Genomic DNA, 14,641 nt, shown 5'->3' with positions numbered 1-14,641 from the left:
GGTGGAGCCTCCACTCCCCGAGCCTCAGCCCCTGTCTCGACAGAATATCGGCCCCCACATTCTGACACCCTGGAATATACAGTATATTGCCCTGAGTGACAACAATTTCCCTGGGCCCATAGGAGGGTCTGCAGGGCCAACCTCAGACCTTCCCCGATGGTTAGGTAGGTAGGTAGTTTATTTATATAGCACAATTAAATACATTTTACATTGTCCAATGTGCTTTACAATATTAATAAATATCATAAGAGACTGACAGCAAAACAGCAACAAAAGTTCAGGATTACATTTAAATAGACTACTGCAAGATAAGTAGGGGTGTCACGATTTCGATATTAAATCGAAATCGATCGAAATTAATTCAATGGTATCGAAATCGAAATATAAAATGGTATCGTCGATACTGCCACGCCCCATGTCGCGTCCGTGATGGAAAGTTCGGATCGTTTTACTGACTCTATTGTTCAATCTCGTTCATCAAAATTAACTAAACTTTTTTTCTAGTCATTTCAGGGGCTTTAAATGTTATACTATTAAGTTATGTTACTTGTTTTTGTTATATTTTAAATTTGGCAATGGTGTAGTGTACATTGTGAACAAATTTGTATTACATAATGCATAAATGTGTAGTCTAAAAATTGCATAGCAATCTGCGCTTTACTTTTTTTTTTTAAATCGAATCGAATCGTGACCTTAGAATCGATAACTTAATCGAATCGAGGATTTGGAGAATCGTGACACCCCTAAAGATAAGTGCTTCACCAGTGTTTTTAGCTTGGATTTAAAAACAGAAAGCGAAGAGGCCATTCTAATGGAAGTGGGCAAGTCATTCCATAGTCTGGGGCCAACTACAGAGAAGGCACGGTCCCCCCGGCCTTGGACTTTAGTTTTGACTTAGGGATAGATAGGAGTCTCTGATTTGATGACCGTAGTGATCTGGACGGACGATGCTCAGTCAATAGAGCAGACAGATATGGTGGAGCCAGACTATTCATAGATTTATACACAAAAATTAAAAGTTTATACTCCACTCTATAACGCACTGGCAACCAGTGTAGGGATCGTGAAATAGGAGTGATATGATTCCGTTTTTTTGATGTAAGAGACCACCGAAGTGTTGCACATGATGGCCCCTTAGGTCTGGCAGGAAGTATTTGAGAGCCCGTAAAAACTGTCATCATCTCTAGTTGGTTTCTATGCCAAGACTGCTGATGGTCCTGCCATAGACCTGTCGCCGAGCGGGCACTCATGACCACCCCCCCCCCCTAGCATGTAAGGGAAGCATCCTTCCATAGCGTGACGTGTCGACAAGGAACCCCCAAAACTGGGCCCTGGGCGAGGAACCGAGGAACCACATGACCAAGGCACGTAGGCATTGCCGCGTGACCTTGATCGTGCGAAACGGCGAAATTTTTTACACAAAAATTCTGCTCGTGTTGCATGAATGAGACCCAAAATCTGTTAGAATAATCAAATATAACAATTTATTGTGTCAGGTAAATGTAGTATTTTAATTTCATAATCACTTGAAAAGTAATCAATGAAAACCTTCAAATGTTCTAGAACAAAGAGAAAAATCTTTTACCCGGCATTATGAAAGACATGAATGCATCCGCTGCATTTCATTATATAGACCTCATTTCATCTGTAAACATGAGTTTACAGTGGAAATTTACTGTGTTCAGTAAATACAGTATAGCCTCCCCCCGTCCTGCCCTCCCCCGCTTATTACTTATTTGGAAATAGGACACTTTCACACATTTCAAATAATATTAAACACATGTATAAAACTATGATATTTGTTCAAATTAAAACCATATTCTTGTGTGAGTTTGGGTGGGGGATGCGGGGAAGAAGTGTGCGTGCGTGTGAGATGTTCAAATGTTAATTTGCAGCAACGTCTTTCCTCTTAAACCAGTTTTTCCAGTCTTACACTGTTTTACGGTCAATGGTACTAATCAGCTGATTGTCAAAGCCATAATATAGTTTCTGAGAAAGTCTAAGATAATTATTTTTTTCCCACCATAAATTAGCTATACTTATAAAACACAAATTGTATTAATTGTAATTGGTCTGGTTTTGTGTTGTTGTATAGAGAACTAGCACAGAAAGTTGGATCTGCACAGCCGTTCCTGCTCTATGAAACTCTACTGTTAGCAACTGATCCACTCCTATCGCAATGGAATTCGATTTTGATATTTCAAGTTCAGACAATGTTGACATTTTGTGGTTACAAAAAGTAAAAACGATATAAATACTGTTCGTTTTCTCACACAAACCGCTCGTTTTGCGTCTCAGGCCATCAATTACATTTACGAGTCATTAAATCATGTTTAAGTTGGACTTCTCTGTGCATGCTCTTTGAGGTGGTGACCATAGACCTCCATTATATGACTGACAGACAACAACAATTTGACCCGAAAATATCAAAATTGAAACTACTGTGGAAACAAAGACACTTCACATCTTGGATGCCCTTGAGGTAAACTAAAACATAACTAAAATTATTTCAAAGTGAACTATCCCTTCAACATTCTTCACTGACATGTACAGGACTTGAAGTATTACAGAATATTTCATAAGCAGCTTTCATAATTCTGATGACAGAAATGCCTATTTTGTGCCTTGATTGTTTATTTTAAAAGTCAACCTATGATGTAAAGGGGCTTGTTTGTTAATAAAAAAGTAGTTTATTAAAACCACTGTTGGCATTTTGCCTTTATTTCTTACTTTACAATGAACAGAATTCTGCTATGATCTCAGAATAAGGTTACAATTTAACTTTCTGGATTGTTTTGAAATAAAGTTTTGAAAGAGTCATATAGAAGTAGAAAGTGAATTTATTCTTTTCCGATTAAATGATTTGTCGGTTTATTTTACAGTTCTTTAAAGTAGGTAATGTAGAACCCCAATAAGAAAAACTGGAATTCCTTAGTGTTGTAACACTTGACTCCTAAGGCAAGGCTGAGAAGAATTCCATGATGAATGATTTCCATTTTCTTTTAAAGCGTTAGGTCGACACCAGAACCGTGTAGAATTTTAACTCTGCCAGTGTTTATGCCAATTTACTGTTCAAACCCTGAAGGAAAATGTCCAGTCCTCATAAAGGTTACAGATATTTTGACACTACATCCTCCAATCATCTTCTGCACTGTACAATTTACAAATTTACCAACTGCATATAAGTAATGTTGGTCATCTAAACATGAAATCTGTTTGACACACTTTATAAAACTCGTATAAAAACTGCCCTGTTTTAAAGCAATTGAAACAGGTCAGATCTTTTCAAAGGCATCAATGAGGAAAATAGGAACTTGTACCATGAACGCACAAGTTAGAAGAAAGCATATTAACTCTTTCACCGCCAGCGTCTTTTAAAAAAAGTTGCCAGACACAGACAGCATTTTTCATAATTTAAAAAACAATTGTTCTAATATTTTGTTTTATGAATAACTGAACAAGCAATATAGCCTAGGCTATCCAAAAAAAAAAGAAAAAAAAGAACAGAGCCTCTGCTTTTAAACAACAACGTTTTATACTAACATTATAACAGAAGCCCTGACCCGTAACCTAAAAAAAAAAATCTAGCATTTCGAGATTAAAGTCCAAACATTTAGAGATTAAAGTCGAAACAAGTCGAGATTAAAGTCGAAACAAGTCGAGATTAAAGTCGAAACAAGTCGAGATTAAAGTCGAAACATTTCGAGATTAAAATCGAAACATTTCGAGATTAAAGTTGAACCATTTCGAGATTAAAGTCGAAACATTTAGAGATTAAAGTCAAAACAAGTCGAGATTGAAGTCGAAACAGTTCAAGATTAAAGTCGAAACATTTCGAGATTAAAATCGAAACATTTCGAGATTAAAGTTGAAACATTTTGAGATTAAAGTCGAAACATTTAGAGATTAAAGTCGAAACATTTAGAGATTTAAATCGAAACATTTCGTGATTAAAATCGAAATATTTCGAGATTAAAGTCGAAACATTTTGAGATTAAAGTCGAAACGTTTAGAGATTAAAGTCGAAACATTTCGAGATTAAAGTCGAAACAAATCGAGATTAAAGTCGAAACAAATCGAGATTAAAGTCGAAACATTTCGAGATTAAAGTCGAAACATTTAGAGATTAAAGTCGAAACAAATCGAGATTAAAGTCGAAACATTTCTAGATTAAAGTCGAAACAGGTCGAGATTAAAGTCGAAACAAGTTGAGATTCAAGTCGAAACATTTCGAGATTAAAATCGAAAAATTTCGAGATTAAAGTGGAAACATTTCGAGATTAAAGTGGAAACATTTCGAGATTAAAATCGAAATATTTCAAGATTAAAGTTGAAGCATTTCGAGATTAAAGTCGAAGCATTTAAGAGGTTAAAGTCGAAATATTTTGAGATTAAAATCGAAATATTTCGAGATTAAAGTCGAAACATACATTTGGAGAGACGAGAGTATGAGAATACAATCTTCCGTAGAAGCTGCGCATGTGTGCTTGCCATTGTCTCAAATTGCCGCACACACAGGCATTCATAATGGCCATCATGAATGTATGTTTCATCAAAGGAAATTCAACAGGTGCCAATCTACCAGCATTAGGCTACCATTATAGGACGCTATAAAATCTACTACGCCGGAATAGACTTTAGTCTAGCTATAGAAAAATCAACACGGAAAACACTTTTCAGACTGGATGAAGAAATCCAGCTTTATAAATGAATGAATGAATGAATGAATGAATGGGGCATTTATATAGGCTAGCGCTTTCATATGTCTAGGCCTACACTCAAAGCCCTTTACAATCATCTCTCCTCAACCATTAGTGGTTATTAAATCTTAGGAAATCCCAAATGATTGGATACAGAATGATGCACTTAAAATGTATCCAGAGCATACCTCGAAATGCTAGATCTTTTTTTCAGTTTTTTTTATGTTGCGGTATGACGTATGTCAGAAAGAATCTCAACCAGCTTCTTAACTTCCGCTAGCGCGTTCTGCAGGCAAAGTACATAGCAACACTTTAATAAAATTCATTTTCTCAGAAACGGAGACAATTTTAGAAACTGATTCGCTAGTCGGATTTCGAACGATTTGAGAGAATACCCACCCTCAAAGTTGTTGATATAGCTCGAAATAAATAATTTAAATAACTTCTTTTTTACTCTAATGTGTGACATCATTCACGTTAACCGCAGAAATTGTTTGTAAGCAGCGAGTGTAATTTGACACTATCTCCACCTAACGCAAAACCGGCTTCTGACCACCGGATGTAAAGGGCGTGCTGAGATAAACCCGAAAGCGATCGTGCATAGTCAATTATGTTAAAACACTCCGTTGAGCCATTGAATCAACATCGAACCCTGATGTTGATTCTACATCATTTTGCACCGTTTTAATATTGAAACAACATCCATAGATCAACAGAATTTCAATGGTATTTCAATTACTGAAACAATGTTGAAATTTCAACTGACAACGTGATTTAAAAGGAATTCCAATCGTTAATTATTAAGTCATTGAAAATGATTGCTATGCATACAATGTAATGGCCATAGCATGAATTTACAGCATAATTTAAATATTTACAGTCAGGATGTTAAAAAGTGATGGAACTTAACTTCTAGAAAACGAAGAACACTGAATGTGCATCAGGTGTATTTTACATATACTAGGTCAATGGAGCAGCATTGGAAAATTCCAAAGGGAATTGGATTTATTTTGTGTCTGTCTCTGCTAAAAAAAATGTTGCGGATTAACTGAAATAAACAGACAAACAAAATCACTCTTTTCAAAAGAGTCACATCGCTTGTTCAGTTCAGTTAATCTTTATTTATTTCCTGAAGGCAATTTGGTTGCATACAAGCATATACACAAAGGACAAAGTCACACACATATACAACAACAACAACAAAAGTTTCCATCCTAAAAAAGTTTTTACCAAAACTGTTACAACTGAGGAGATAGATTAATTTTTAAATTTGTGTGAGCTATAGTAAAACATCTAAGATGATCCAAAGAGGTTTCAGTCTTCAAGTCTTGTAATTCCACTTGTCAATTGTTGAAGAGTTGCTTTTCTTGATGTTGCCCAAGGAAAGAGAACAACTTTCAGAAGAAAAAAAATAAATATTTCAGTTGCATTCAGCTCCAAATAATTTGTGCTGTCAGATAGTTTCTGTTTCTGTAAAAAAAAAAAAAAAAAATTAAAGATAAGATTAAAAGTAAGTATTAAGTTCATCTGATTACAGGGAAAGATTAACCTCAGTAGTCAGTTTTTTTCTTCTTTTTTCTCCAGAGATCAACTATCCACATATAAATACACAGAACGTTGCTTTGGTTTGTTTTATGAACAGTTTATTCTTAGCAGTTTTTCTTTTTTTTAATTCTGTTTTTTTTTTATATGCTATTCGCCATCAAAACATCTTTAACAGGGTGATTTAATGGTTGGTTTAATAATCTAACGACCTTTGTTTCCCAACTCTGTTCCTGGATCTGGAAGCACACCAACACTACATTTCCAAACTCTTCTAATCACACCTGGATTAACTCATCAGCTCATTAGAGATTTCAAGACCAGACATGTACAGAATGGGTAAGATATGAGAGACATCCGAAATGTACAGTGTTGGTGCCTCTAGGTGCAGGGTTGGGAAACACTTGCCTAGTTAACACGTGGTATGACAGAGAGTGTGAGGATATATCTTTACAGTATAGGCTACTGTATATATATATATATAAAAAAAACTTTCTATATTTCTATTGAACATCTCTTTCCTTATTTGGTATTGGAAAAATAACATACAAACAACATACAATAACCAGATGCTATTTGTTTCTTTTGAGTTTATTGTTACACAAGCTGATTGATTGTGAAAAGACATTACAAATTGTCTGAGAATGATGCTTTGAGGATTAGAATTAAAGCATCATCGTTTATTTTCTCAATCAAATCTATCCAAACTTTATGAAGAGTCTCATTGTGAATGTCACATGTGCAACAATCAGCATAAACAGCACATAGATACACATTTATATCAATCACAGATAATCCATTTAAACTGTAGAGAGACTAAACAGGTTTTGGAACCTACAAAGTAACAAAGAGCCATTTGTTGCCATTCAAATATAATGTATAATAAAATACAAAAGATGCAATCTGGCCTAACTAATCCAAACACACTTTGCAGCTCATGCATTTAACATATCAAAGTTGGCCATTTTTAGTTGAAAACAGTGTACTCTTATCTGAGTACACTGAGTACACTGAAAACAAATACTCTTATTTTGTTGAAATCTTGACAGATTTACAAACGGTTTGATTTCTTACAAACGTTATTAACGTTTATCTGGATGATTATTTATTTATACACTTATTATTCATAAGTATGCTGTGTCATAACTAAATCTCTGACGTTTATAACAAACCAAACCGTTTGAAATCGGTAGAAAATTGAGCAAGTTATGGTTATTTAAATAGTACATGTACCATTAACACAATGTTACGAGTGAGTGAGCTGCCTGTGACAAGATGGCCGCCAGGTGCAGACGTCGACCTTCATTGGCCAGCAGCGCGGACGAGATATCTAGCCTTTATAGCCTATAGATATCTATGATTCAATCTATTCCCGGAGGACGAAATCAAGCCCCGCCCTTCATTTTTTTTCTACACCGCTGGTTACTTCCGGGTTCTGGACTGGCTGCAGTAACACGTCTCTGTCCATGCGGCGGCGCTCGCGGTCCAGTGCAGAATGAATGGGAGTCAATGGGGTTTCACCCCCAGAAATCCACTTTTCTCAGGATGTAATTTTTTGTCAAGTAATTTGAAAGTTGCATTCAAAAGGGAGGGCTAAGGTAATACACTCAGCTGAAAATTGCATTTTTAAGTTCACTTACCTGTTCGAAAAATCCATTCAAAAATGTAATGACGTCACACAATAGCAGAATGCTAGCGTGTTCCGGCCAACACCGACCTAACCTGTAAGAAATCAAAAGGACATAAGTACTCGTTCATTCGACTTTTGGCCTATAATCTATATTGAACTTGCGGAATCAACAATAAAATCTATTTTGATTTAACGACAAGCAGGTGAAGGAGACACATTTAGCCGTTTAGCCCCATAGACTGCCATTCATTCTGCGCTCGCCCGCGATCACCTCCAGTGGAATTCTAATGGAACTGCAACCAAGATGATACACAACGGGGCTAATAGGAAGTGCCAAGGCTCTCCGTTAGACGGGCTCTGGATATACGTCACAACAAGGAAAAAATGACAATCTCAACTTCCGTTTCACGACGACTTTAAACATAGGGGTACAGTTGGAACAAGGCTAAAAAAAAAAATTGTAACAAGGCTAACAAGGAACCAGTGTGGGAAATGAACTGTCATGGTAACTATTAGATAGTAATACAAAATTAACAAGGGTAACAAAAAACAGCAATGGAAATAAAGGAAACAAAAATAATAAATCTTAAAATAAATAAATAAAAGCTGACATGTGCATTGCCGTGAGATTGCTTAAACCTGGAACATTCAGTCTCTTTGTCTTGTCTTTTTTTTTTTTTTTTTTTTTTTTTAAAGCAGACAGATCCGTGATTGCCCAAACCTGGAACATTTCCGTCTCTTTGTCTTGTCTTATTTTTTTTTATTTATTTTATTTTTTTTAAAGCAGACAGATCCGTGATTGCCCAAACCTGGAACATTTCCGTCTCTTTGTCTTGTCTTATTTTTTTTTATTTATTTTATTTTTTTTAAAGCAGACAGATCCGTGATTGCCCAAACCTGGAACATTTCCGTCTCTTTTACTGTGCGTCACATTATGTTTTGATGATTAGATGCTGACAGATAAACTCTGTAATAACGATGCCTAAAGACTGCTCAAACATAGGATTGGATCATTCATTGTCTTTATTGTAGACTGAACCACACAAAAAATGACCGTCTCAGTTAAAGACGTGAATGTGTGTCACACCAGCACACAAAACACATCCCAGATAGCAAACAGTCATTGAAACAATGTTAAATCAAGTTCATTTATCAACATTAAGTCATTAAATCAACATTGAACTCTGATGTTGATTCTCATTTTGCACCCTGTTTTAATATTAAAACAACATTGAAATCCTGTCCATAGATCAACAGAATTTCAATGGTATTTCAATCATAAGGAATATTGAAACAATGTTGAAATTTCAACTGAACTTAGGCGGCGAGCTACATAGGCCTACCGTGCACCCCCCACCTCCCAACAAAACCATACTTTTTTGAAAGGTCTGGATGTGTAGAATATGAATCTGAATGTTAACATTGAAAATTTTGGGTTGCACTACCTGTTTTAGGCCTGTGAATAGGGAAACCCTAAAAACGTTTTTAAGCGATTTTAACATTTCGAGATTGGCCTAGTCAATCAGAACAGCTTTTAAGGGACCCAATACACACTCAAACTTAACATATGATGACTTAGGTTAAATATCTACCATGCTGCTTATTGGTAGGTGTCTAAAATTAACATAGTTAAGGCTTTATGTTGACATAATGAGCCCATTTCATGCATAGGCCATGACCATTCGCCTATCATACACCCCAACCCCCTCCCCTGACAAAATCATGCTTTTCTGAAAGGTCTGGATGTGTAGAATATTAATCTGAATGTTAACATTGACATTTTGGGGATACACTACCTGTTTTAGCCCTGAATAGGGAAACTCTAAAAAAACGATTTTAAGCTATTTTAACATGTCGAGATTGGCCTAGTCAATCAGAACAGCTTTTAGGTTACCCAATACTCTTACTACACTACATTGATAGTTACTTTAAATAGTTGTTTTTAATTATTTTTTATTTAATATAGTTAGGGCCTTGTATGGATATAATCGATCAAGGTCCATTTCCATAGTATCAGTTAACATGCTAACATTCCAACCCTCATTACCCTTTCCATCAAAGGGGTACGGCTCACAAATCATTTCATTGACAAATCAGAAACCTGTCTGGGTTGTTCATCCAATGACAAAATAAGATATTTGTTGAATTTTCATTAATAGTTTCCTCTCTGTCAGAAAGGTATATAAAGACTGAGGTATATAAAGAAAGATTTCAATCATTTTTAAATGTTAATTTTATGTTAATGTAATGCCATACTAATGTCACTGGTCATCCATTTTTTAAAAAATGTATATTTATATGTCACATGAAAGCTGAATAAATAAGCTTTCCATTGATGTCTGAAAATTATGCAGCACCTATGAATTTAATATCAAGTAGCTGTGGGAATTTCATCTAAAAGTTGATGTGTGTTTGTTTACTATATTTAGCTATCATAATTAACCAAATAAAAGAAAAATTAAACAAGGTGAAGTACTTTTCATCTCTAAATTATTTGGGTTTAACTACATGTATAAATAACTATATCGTGAAATGTATCGTTACCATGAAATAAAATTAGTCATACCATGAAACACAATTTTGTCATACCGCCCACCCCTGCCGTTGTGACGTCGTCAGGCTCCATATACTTTATGACACCATTTACATTACATTACCAGACACCATGGTCAGCGTGACATTGCTTTATGACAACGTTGTGGTAAAGTTACGTTTTTTTTTAAAATCTTGACTAACCCAGAAACGTCATGGGCACGTCCTCAAAAGACGTCGCTAGTTTATCCCATGGAGAATGTTGTAGTCCTTTTTTCCCATCTTGTTTCGAGTCATTTCGTTCATTCAACGAACAAAATGACTCGAAAAAAGATGTGTCCACACATCGTCGTTCATGGACATCTTGGATGACATGGGGGTGAGTAAATTATCAGCAAAAGTTTTTTTTTTTTTTTTTAAAAAACTGAACTAATCCTTTAAAGGTTGGATTTTTCTTAATTTTTCTGATTAAAGCATTAAGATCAATTTCCAAAAGATGATTTTTTTATTCCTCTTTTTAGGAAACTTTAGCATGGGTGTCCTATCACTGTATATAATTGTGAAGCTCCCCCTGTCATTGATCTAGCACTAGCATCCCCTCAGTATCATGCGTTAAAAATTATCTGGCGTCGCCCAGCAGATGTTACGGTTACATTGCGGTCGAAATATAGGACTTTGTCATGGTCTTCTTCATCCTCACCTATGAAGCAAGGTATGTTTTTATCTGAGATTCATCCTGCATTGCCTCCTCCTCACTAGACTAGTGTCTTGATCAATGATCTGATGAACATCAGAGACCTTCTTTGCCATTGTGCTTCTTGTGTCTGTGCTATAACATCTTTATTTATCAGTTTTGCAAATAGAAAATTAATTGAAATCATGAAATTTGTGTCCAGAACTTATAAAAAAACAGTATTAGCCTATGTTGTCACTTAACCTAATGAAATTCTGTTTAGTTACCAAATGTTTAGACAACCACAAATAGGTTCACTATTTTTTTTACAACCAACTCAGAAGTTGTAGGTCTAATGTAAATACAGCCTACTCATTTTATAAACACTATAGCCTAAGCAGGCTAATAGTAAAGGTGTGGTCATTTTTACTTATACAATTTATGTTTGGTAGGCTATGTTTCAGTTATAGTAGGACCTGCTTTTAGTGGTTTCCAATAAACTACCAACGAACGTGAGCAGTCTGACACTTTCCCTGTTACTTCAATAAAGTAAAGAAAAAAAAAATACATTCTCTTCTACTGAATCACTAGCTCACACTGCCCTCTAGTGGTCACACACACACACTTGCGGCGTCCCAATTCGCTTACTCATACTACGCCCTAAAAGTATGTACTCTCGAAAAGTACATACTTTTGAGTGTGTAGCAAAAGAGTAGGCAAGCTTTGGGACGTACTATCACATTACGTCATCTTTAACGGACAGCTCTGTCGCGTGCTGCGTGCATCGTGTCACCGTAAACTGAATTTTGTTCAATGTAACTGTTTATGTTATGCACATGAGTCTCCCAACGAGAGATTTTGTAAATTGCTTTTTTTTTGTAAATAAGTGTGTTCAAAAAAAAAAAAAAAAAAAAAGTGTCACCGTAAACTGCCCTGTCAATCATCTTGTCACAGTTAAAATCCTCCGTCCATTCTATCTAATTTTATTTCCTACCGTTTCGGAGAGCACGTTCATCTGACAGTTGTGGGTCTTTCATGCTCTCCTCGTGTTTGCAATTTGAATATAATGATGCATTTAAAACGTAATGGCCAAACGCGTCTTTACAAAAGTTCACAATGCTGCTGCAAATGCAATATAATGTGGACAACATTGAATAAATTCATTTTCGTCAGGTTAGATAATGATAATTAATCACTCAAAGCTTTTTATCTAAACCTCTCTACACAACCGCGGGGACTCGCGCGTCCTCCGTATCGACTATGTATCTGTAGTTTTTTTTAACATGTTTTACTCGTGTTTGTAGTTCTAACCGAATCCTCGTCCAACGCGCAAAATCAGCCGTTAGAGTGTGCGTCGATCTACACTTCGGATTCTGACCGGAAAAAGTAGACCATCCGGGTATCTTTGAAACACTCATTTCAACATAATACGATTTGGGACATACTAATTGTTTACTGCGAACTCCCTCTTAATTGGTTGTCTCCTTTGGTCCAGAAGCACTTCCTGTTTCAGTTTTTTAACATAAAAGCTGGGATAAAATGCAACCAAGAGAAAATATAAAACTGAATCTAAAAGTTAAACACATCTTTAAGATGTTTTCTTGACATGTGAAATAAAGAAAACAGTTACAAACTGAAACAGGAAGTGTTTCTGGACCAATGTTGTTTACATATTGCAAAATGGTCTATAAGATAGAGGTCAATAACAAGATGATGATGAAAAGATGAATGCTCTCTGGAATAATTTGAGAACGATCCAAAGAGCATATTGAGTTTCAATGAAGAACTTAAGTTACCATGAGCAGAGCACCTATGCATTAAACATAAGCATTAACAGATTTCTTACCTATCAAACTTATATGAAATGGATGACGAAAATGTGTGTGCATGTGTATTGAAAAAACGCCGTTATAAGCTCAACGGCTCTCTAAAAAAATGCCAATAATCCACTGTGCATTCCCGCGTCTCGCCACAAGATGGCGTCCGCATCTTAATCACCCATCCTCCATTTTCCACCGCTCGTTGGTCCAATGCATGGTCGATTCAATGCTGGTGCGTAGCAGCACAAATTGTCGAGCCCCGGTCACAGAACCCTCACAACACCACAACATATATAAATATATCTTTGTACATTATATATACTTGGAGACACAGCCAGTCTCAAACCCGTTATACACAACTTTCAAACCAACAGCTGCTAGCAATCATTAAATTGATTTGATTGGTATTTGGGAGAGATGAGACCAAACGCCTAGAGTTTGATCAGATGTCACGTAAATGGTGTTGACCTAAAAATATCAAAATTGAAAATACTGTGGAAACAAAGACACCTACATCTTGATGCCCTTGAGGTAAGCTACAACATATCAAAAATTGATTTCAAAGTGAACTATCCCTTTAATTAATGTAATATTGAACTATGAAGTTACTGTAGTTAGCAAATATTTGTCACGTTTTCTCTTGTCGTCCTTTTATCTCACAAAATTCTTGTATCTCTGTGGAGTTTTGACATTTCTTCCAAACCTTGTTTTCACCATTTTTTTTGGGTGAAATTATTGTAGCGTGACCTGAATCAGACCCGGGTAGACCAGTCCCTGCAAGTTCATACACAGGCAAGTTGATTCTGACCCCGAAGGTGATGATGATCCACCCTGCATTCATAAACTACAGTGTGTGGGTGAGAGCTGGCAGCAGAAACATGCCAAATATCCTTCAACTGGTTTCATCACAGTGACATTCGCCCTGCACATCTGTGATCAGGTAAAGCTTTTGTCTTTCATTTCAATTCCTCCAATGTTTGTCTCACAGAGTCAGACTTTTTACTATCGGCATGAAGTCTAGTCTAGTGCACTTTGCAAGAGACCATTTTATTAACATGTAAAAAGACCAACATCATTTTGGTTTTACATGTCATTTAGAGGCGGGCTAATCTGAAATTCATGATGCCAACAACAGCCGCCATCTATAAATCATGGTATTCATTCATTATTCCTATTCATTCATTATCTATTTTATGTAGATGCTGACACACACGCATAAATGGAGCACAATAAAGGGCTCTGATTCAAAAACCCAATAATCCTGAATTTGGTCATCAAGGCAGCAGTTATTTGAGAAATGTTATATTTTTTTCTGAAAACGTTGTCAGGATTCTTTCTTGAATTAAAAGTCCAAAAGAACAGCATTTATTTGCAATATCATTTTTTGTAACATTCTAAATAGTTTTACTGACTTTTGATCAATGTAATGGATCTTTGTTGAATAAAAGTAGGTCTATTAATTTCTTGCTGACTCCAAACTCTTTGAATGGTTGTGTGTATTTAGTGCATATTATTATAAATGATCAAGTTACAATATGCAACAGACCGTTAATGAAAACTATTAGCTTTAGGTGTGCCGTCATTGTTGGTTTCATTTGAACTTTTACTATTTGCTAATTAAGGTTTGCTGAACTAATTTGCTCTTTGTTGTCAGAAGTGAGATAAAGATGTGAATTTTCACGGTGCTGGATATAGCGATTTGCTTATGAGCTTATATAACTGCATGCAAGCCATGCACACAATC

General features: G+C 35.8%; 1 pseudogene across 1 annotated transcript in view; it reads left to right on the top strand.

Moving 5' to 3' along the window:
- The first annotated feature begins 13,343 nt into the window (after nt 1–13,343).
- The window catches only part of LOC148970871 (uncharacterized), a 35,127-nt pseudogene continuing 33,829 nt past the window's right edge, over nt 13,344–14,641 (top strand). Inside the window, exons 1-2 of the transcript XR_016147406.1 lie at nt 13,344–13,428; nt 13,639–13,837. The product of XR_016147406.1 is annotated as an uncharacterized LOC148970871 (transcript). The remainder of the gene's footprint in view (nt 13,429–13,638; nt 13,838–14,641) is intronic.

Source organism: Pimephales promelas, chromosome 18, assembly GCF_988280905.1.
Source record: "Pimephales promelas chromosome 18, fPimPro1.hap1.1, whole genome shotgun sequence".
NCBI classification, from domain to species: Eukaryota; Metazoa; Chordata; class Actinopteri; order Cypriniformes; family Leuciscidae; genus Pimephales; species Pimephales promelas.
This window is presented reverse-complemented; position numbering and strand designations above follow the sequence as displayed.